Source organism: Tamandua tetradactyla, chromosome 12 (genome assembly GCF_023851605.1).
Source record: "Tamandua tetradactyla isolate mTamTet1 chromosome 12, mTamTet1.pri, whole genome shotgun sequence".
NCBI classification, from domain to species: domain Eukaryota; kingdom Metazoa; phylum Chordata; class Mammalia; order Pilosa; family Myrmecophagidae; genus Tamandua; species Tamandua tetradactyla.
The window spans coordinates 98,352,605-98,360,872 of NC_135338.1; the positions used below are offsets into that span (position 1 = coordinate 98,352,605).

General features: G+C 40.3%; 1 pseudogene; it reads left to right on the forward strand.

The window, feature by feature from the left end:
- Positions 1 to 2,507: 2,507 nt before the first annotated feature.
- LOC143652553 (la-related protein 7-like) lies at positions 2,508 to 4,811 on the forward strand (annotated as a pseudogene).
- Positions 4,812 to 8,268: the final 3,457 nt, after the last annotated feature.

The following is an 8,268-nucleotide window of genomic DNA, read 5'->3' on the forward strand; positions in this document are numbered from 1 at the left end:
CAGGAACAAGACAAGGATGTCCACTATCACCACTATTATTCAACATCGTGTTGGAGGTTCTAGCCAAAGCAATTAGACAAGAAAAAGAAATACAAGGCATCAAAATTGGAAAGGAAGAAGTAAAACTATCACTGTTTGCAGACGATATGATACTATACGTCAAAAACCCGGAAAAATCCACAACAAAACTACCAGAGCTAATAAATGAGTACAGCAAAGTAGCAGGTTACAAGATCAACATTCAAAAATCTGTAGCATTTCTATACACTAGTAATGAACAAGCTGAGGGGGAAATCAAGAAACGAATCCCATTTACAATTGCAACTAAAAGAATAAAATACCTAGGAATAAATTTAACTAAAGAGACAAAAAACCTATATAAAGAAAACTACAAAAAACTGTTCAAAGAAATCACAGAAGACCTAAATAGATGGAAGGGCATACCGTGTTCATGGATTGGAAGACTAAATATAGTTGTCAATCCTACCTAAATTGATTTACAGATTCAATGCAATACCAATCAAAATCCCAACAACTTATTTCTCAGAAACAGAAAAACCAATAAGTAAATTTATCTGGAAGGGCAGGGTGCCCCGAATTGATAAAAGTATCTTGAGGAAAAAAAACCAAGCTGGAGGTCTCACGCTGCCGGACTTCAAGCCATATTATGAAGCCACAGTGGTCAAAACAGCATGGTATTGGCATAAAGATAGATATATCGACCAATGGAATCGAATAGAGTGCTCAGATATAGACCCTCTCATCTATGGACATTTGATCTTTGATAAGGCAGTCAAGCCAACTCACCTGGGTCAGAACAGTCTCTTCAATAAATGGTGCCTAGAGAACTGGATATCCATATGCAAAAGAATGAAAGAGGACCCGTATCTCACACCCTATACAAAAGTTAACTCAAAATGGATCAAAGATCTAAACATTAGGTCTAAGACCATAAAACAGTTAGAGGAAAATGTAGGGAGATATCTTATGAAACTTACAATTGGAGGCGGTTTTATGGGCCTTAAACCTAAAGCAAGAGCACTGAAGAAAGAAATAAATAAATGGGAGCTCCTCAAAATTAAACACTTTTGTGCATCAAATAACTTCATCAAGAAAGTAAAAAGACAGCTTACACAATGGGAGACAATATTTGGAAACGACATATCAGATAAAGGTCTAGTATCCAGAATTTATAAAGAGATTGTTCAACTCAACAACAAAAAGACAGCCAACCCAATTACAAAACGGGAAAAAGACTTGAACAGACACCTCTCAGAAGAGGAAATACAAATGGCCAAAAGGCACATGAAGAGATGCTCAATGTCCCTGGCCATTAGAGATATGCAAATCAAAATCACAATGAGATATCATCTCACACCCACCAGAATGGCCATTATCAACAAAACAGAAAATGACAAGTGCTGGAGAGGATGCGGTGAAAGAGGCACACTTATCCACTGTTGGTGGGAATGTCAAATGGTGCAACCATTGTTTAAGGCAGTTTGGCGGTTCCTCAAAACACTGAATATAGAATTGCCATACGACCCAGCAATACCATTGCTAGGTATCTACTCAAAGGACTTAAGGGCAAAGACACAAACGGACATTTGCACACCAATGTTTATAGCAGCATTATTTACAATTGCAAAGAGAAGGAAACAGCCAAAATGTCCATCAATAGACGAGTGGCTAAACAAACTGTGGTATATACATACGATGGAATATTATGCAGCTTTAAGACAGAATAAACTTATGAAGCATGTAATAACATGGATAGACCTAGAGAACATTATGCTGAGTGAGTCTAGCCAAAAACCAAAGGACAAATACTGTATGGTCCCACTGATGTGAACTGACATTCGAGAATAAACTTGGAATATGTCATTGGTAACAGAGACCATCAGGAGTTAGAAACAGGGTAAGATAATGGGTAATTGGAGCTGAAGGGATACAGACTGTGCAACAGGACTAGATACAAAAACTCAAAAATGGACAGCACAATACTACCTAATTGTAATGTAATTATGTTAAAACACTGAATGAAGCTGCATCTGAGCTATAGTTTTGTTTGTGTTTTGTGTTTTTTTCTTTTTCCTTTTTTATATATTTTTTCTATTTTTTATTTTTATTATTTTTATTTTTTCTCTATATTATCATTCTATATCTTTTTCTGTTGTTTTGCTAGTTCTTTTCCTAAATCGATGCAAATGTACTAAGAAATGATAATCATACATCTATGTGATGATATTAAGAATTAGTGATTGCATATGTAGAATGGAATGATTTCTAAATGTTGTGTTAGTTAATTTTTTTTAATTAATAAAAAAAGATAATACAACAGTGGAGGAAAGGATGTAGAAAAAAGAAACAATCTCCGATTCAGCAGGTGCTTAGTGATACTGTAAGCAGGTGGACTTCTGGTTTGGGGTGCGAATCTTCACAAGGGTAGATTTCTCTGAGGGGAAATAGAAACATGCAGAGCTGGCTATGCAGATATATCACTTCTTGTGTCACTTACCAGAATGAAAAATTAGAGCACTGATGGAAAGCTAACAGCCAGGGCAGTGAAAAGCTCAGCTGTCGACCAGGCTGAATGAGAAGGCACCAGGATTAGAAGAAAAACGGATGAGGATGAGTGGATGCAGATGCGCAATTACTTCTCAAAAACGTTCATCACAGCTAGACTGAAAGAGTACTGGGGAGCTGCGACAGTGCTCTTTACACAAGCATTCCACGTTACACACCTACTGGAGATCCGAAGGGATTTGCCTCCGTGGAATTTGAGACAAAAGAACAAGCAGTAAAAGCTATTGTGTTTCTTAACAATCTCCGGAAGCAGCCAGAAAGCCTGGGCTGTTTCCTAAGCAGTGAAGAATAAGCCCACGCCTGTCCCAAGAGTAGCTGAAGGAAAAAAGAAAGAGAAGAAAGGCCGAGTGAGAAGGAAGACAATGTCCAGGCCAAAGAGGCAAATGTGGACACGAGCAGTGAGAATATTTGTGACATGAAAGACCCAGGACATCTGAGGGCTCCGAACTGCACATTACTGAAAAAGCCCCAAAAGCCACCCTCAAAAAAGAAAAAATGCGAAAGAGCTGAAGCATCCAACGTACCTGAAGTCAGAACAGGAAAAAGGAAGAGCAGTAGCTCTGAAGATGCAGAATGTCTCGCTCCCAGATCAAAAGTAAAGAAAATGGCCCAAAAAAAAGACATTTAAAAAGAAGCTTCAGAAGTTAAAGAAAACAAAGATTTAGAATTCTCTACAGAAGAGGAAGAGGAAATAGGAGAGATAAAAGATGGATCCCTCTTACAATCAGAAAGGAAGCATAGCAGACACTCCCACCCACAGCCCCTCGTGCACAGCCATGGTCAGCCAACCCCGCCGTGTTCCTCCACCCCGCGACTGAAGGTGTGAGCCCTTGGGCCACGTCTTCTCTGACCTGTTTGCAGACAAAGTTCCAAAGACAGCAGAAAATGTTCATGCTCTGAGCTCTGGGGAGAAAGGATTTGGTTATAAGGGCTCCTGCTTTCACAGAATTACTCCTGGGTTTATGTGGCAGGATGGTGACTTCACATGCCATCACAGCCGTGTGGCAAGTCCACCCATGGGGAGAAGCTCGGTGATGAGGCCACCCTGACGCGTGCGGGTCCTGGCATCTCGTCCATGGCCAATGCCGGACCCAACACAGACAGTCCCCAGCTTTCCATCTGCACTGCTAGGGCTGCGTGGTTGGGTGGAGGCCCGTGGTCTCTGGCCAGGTGAGAGAGGGCGTGGACAGCGTGGAGGCCACGGAGCACTCTGGGCCCAGGAATGGCAAGACCACCATGGCCAACGGTGAACAAATCTAGTACATTTGATTGGGTGTTGTCCTCACCACGAGCCCATTCCTTCTGCAGCTCGGAAGAGCGTCCACCTTCCCTTCCGCCTCAGCTCCCATCACCGTGCTCTCACTGCACTCTGGGTTCTACAGCAGCTCCCTTCCCAGTCTACCTGGATGGCAGGTTAGGCTGATGATTGTGAAATAAAAACCTAAACAAAAACTTAAAAAAAAAAAAAAGAGGAAGCATAAGAAAAAGCACAAAGAGAAACACAAAATGGGAAACGAGGGTATGCCACGAAGAGCACTATCAAAGCGTGAATGGATGGATTTGAAAAAAGAATATTTAGTGCTGTGAATATATAGGCCAGCATGACCTATATATTTGAAAAAAAAAACAATATCTCAAATAAAAATGGAAACAGACTGCAGTATACCTAATAAATCAGGGGTGGAAAGTGAAAAGTCGAGCAATGAAGGATGCCGCCCCAAGGAGAAAGAAATGCTGCGGGACCACAGGTGGTGAGAGGAGTAATGTGGAGACTGCCAGCACGGAGACCCCACCCGGCAGGAAGCAAGGCCCGGTACCCTGGCAGCCACCTCAGAAGCTGTTCGTGTTGATATGCCAGGAAAGCTATAGAATGCCACACGAGATTTAGACCTCTCGAGGATGCTCCAACACTAATAAACGCATACATGGACACTGAAAGGCTTTCTGGCGATTGTGACCAGAGAGGTATTGGCAGAAGATTTTGGGAGACAGGCAGGTCACGCTTGCTCAACCTCGAGAAAATAAAAGAGGCGCTGAGAAATTAATCACCAAAACTGACAGATTAGACTGGCAAAGACTCAACAAGCAAGTAACCGTGTTAGATATACTGAAGATGACTGATCAAAAAAAGCAACGACTCACCTGGAATGGATCACTGGGTACTTGAGCTATTCATAGGAAACCAACGTCTCTTATGATTGTGCTGCATAACGAACATTGCTCTAAGACCTGTATCTAACTAAAAGAAATATCTTTGTTCCTCAACTCATAAATAAAACTTTTTTCTAGAGACAAGTACATTTTATACCACAGTTTTTCATTAGTCATTTTATTGGTTGAAGTCATCTTATGTACATCAATCTCAAAGTGATTTAGTAAATAAATGTCTTTTGAACATTATCAAAAGAGAATAACCCTTCTATTCTGTTTGAAATCTCTTAGCAACTGAAATGGTATATTGTCTCATTTTTCTCTTCCCCCTTTTGATCAAGAAGGTTTTCTCAATCCCTTGATGCCAGGTCCGGGCTCATCCTGGGAGTTCTGTCCCATGCTGCCAGGGAGATTTATACCCCTGGGAGTCATGTCCTACATAGGGGGGAGAGCAGCAAGTTCACCTGCCACATTGGTTTAGAGAGAGAGGCCACATCTGAGCAACAAAAGAGGTTCTCTGAGAGTGACTCTTAAGCCTAATTTTAAGTAGGCTTAACTATCTTTTGCAGGGATAAATTCTATAAGGGCGAACCCCAAGATCAAGGGCTCAATCTATTGATTTGGTTGTCCCCACTGCTTGGAAGAATATCAGAAGTTCTCCACATGGGGAAGTTGAATATTTCCTCCCTTCTCCCCAGTTCCCCAAGGGGACTTTGCAAATACTTCTTTATTCACTGTCCAGACTACTCTGGGATTTCTGGGGGCATCACACTAACCTGGACAGACCAACAAAATCTCACACCCTACTGAAGATTCCATGTACTTACGGTGTTCAACTATACTGACCATACAAGTTAAATTAGGAAATGCACTACCCAAAATATAAATTTTGCACCAAATAAACACCCCTTCCTTTGGTCTCACATTGAAGTTGAAGTTTTAAAATACAGACAATGTCACCCTTTACCCTATATTCTGATTTACCTTAGTCCTATTCAGATCAGCTTCATTTATCTCTAGTCGAAATGTGAGCCCTTTTTCAACTTTTTAAACAGTTCCTGTATGGGGTAGTGCTGACTTTCACAGCTTCAGGGCTCTAACTCTGAGTTTCAGGTGTCATATAAATACACAAAGTTTCTGGGAACAAGCAGGTTATATACAGAAAGCTCAGTATCTCAGAATTTAGAAATATCAGTTACAGCTCCTAAACATATGTGACTGCTTTAAGAGTTTACAATCTAGGAACCTTTACAATAGACCCCACCTGATAACCCACTATAGCTCTCGACTTCAGTTCACTGAGTTTTTATATTATAGTTAGTCCCTATGAGTTAGGCATGATAAAATTTTCCTTTTTGTTTCTGACATTTCGTTCGATATACAGTCCTTAAGGTTCATTCACCTAGTTGCATGCCTCACAACTTCATTCCTTCTTGCAGCCACTCAGTAGTCTTTTGTACGTGTAGGCCATAGTTCCCCCTTCCTCAGCCATCGCACCTTTAGGCCACCTCTATCCACTGTGGATCACAAACACAGCCGCCATTAAGACCAGTGTGCAAATGCCCATTTGTGTCCCCGCACTCAGCTCCTCCAGGTGTACACTGAGCAACGGGGTTGCAGAGACCCATTAATTTTTTGTTGTTGTTGCGTGGGCAGGCACCAGGAATCGAACCCGGGTCTCCGGCATGGCAGGTGAGTACTCTGCCTGCTGAGCCACCATGGCCCACCCAACCATTAATTTTTTGTTGTTGTTGTTCTTTGAAAATTATTGCTTTTTATTTCTTTTCTTTGTATACATGTTATATTTCACAATAAAAACTTTTTTAAATTTATTTATTAAAAAATAAGAAACAAAATAAAACATACATAATCAGTAATTCATAGTATCATCACCTAGTTGTATACTCATCATTTCTTAGAACATTTGCATTAATTCAGAAAAAGAAACAAAAAGACAATAGAAAAAGAAATGAAACGAACACAGGAAAAAAAAAAAGATTATACCTATCATACCCTTTACCCCTTGCCTTCATTGATCACTAGCATTTCAAACTAAATTTATTTGAACATTTCTTCCCCCTATTATTTATTTTTATTCCACATGTTCTACCCGTCTGTTGAAAAGGTAGATAAAAGGAGCATCAGACACAAGCTTTTCACAATCACACAGTCACATTGTTACAGCTGTATCATTATTCAATCATCCTCAAGAAACATGGCTGCTGGAACACAGCTCTACATTTTCAGGCAGTTCCCTCCAGCCTCTCCATTACATCTTGAATAACAAGATGATATCTACTTCATGCATAAGAATAACCTCCAGGATAACCTCTCCACTCTGGAATCTCTCAGCCATTGACAGTTTGTCTCATTTCCCTCTTCCCTCTTTTGGTCGAGAAGGTTTTCTCAATCCTTTGATGCTATATCTCAGCTCATTCTAGGGTTTTTCTCAATCCCTTGGTGCTGAGTCTCCGCTCATTCCAAGATCCCTGTCCCACGTTGCCAGGAAGGTCCACACCCCTGGGAGTCATGTCCCACGTAGAGAGGGGGAGGGCGGTGAGACTGCTCATTGTCCAACCACTAATTTTTAACTATTGCCACACCATTCTATCTATCCGTCTATAAACCTTTCTATTTATCTATTTTCTAAACATTTGAGAATAGATTATATGCATCTGCTCCTGAACACATAACACCTCCATTTACATTTCCTGCATAACCCCAGTGAAGTATAGTTAATGAGCTCAGGAAATTAAAAATTGATACAAAGTTTAGAGTCTATAAAGCTTAGAGTCTACATTCCAATGTTTTCGTCTGTCCCTAGGATGTGAATTTTCTCCTCCACTGTTAGGTTCAGCCTGGGATCATGTATCGTGTTGAATTGTTGTCTCATTAGTCTCTCTCTCTCTCTTTTTTTTTTTTTACAGTATGCTGTGGGAGGTCACATTTTATTCTTTTCCATGTGAATGGTGGGTCAGGAATTGAACCTGGGTCTCTGGCAGGATTCAGGCTTTCTTTTGCTTTATAAAAGACATTATTGGAACATCTGGAAAAGTCTGAACAGTCTGTAGATTAATAATGTATCAATTTTAATTTTCTGATTTTTATCATTATATTGTGGTCATATAAGAAATTGTTATTGTTAGGAAATATGTACCAAACTATTTAGGGGTAAAGGGGAATCTAATAGAAAATAGACAAAAAACATGTGAGTATCTTAGAGACCTCATGCTGGGGGAAAATGTCTTAATTCTCTCTTCTTCCCCCCTTTCCCCCTCTCCCCCCGCCCACAAATTAACCATAAAGGAAACTGCTGACTACATTAAAATGACAGAAAATATTCTGAGCACAGAACAAAGAAGACATCACTAAGAAAAACACAGAAAATTTAAAAAGGTTAAAAACTTGAACAGCTTCTTCACAACAGAAAAACTCCAAACAGCCAATCAGCAAATGAAAAGCTGCTCAACCTCATTAGCATTTAGGGACATGCAAATTAAAATCCTCAGCACCTGGAATGTGGGCCACGGA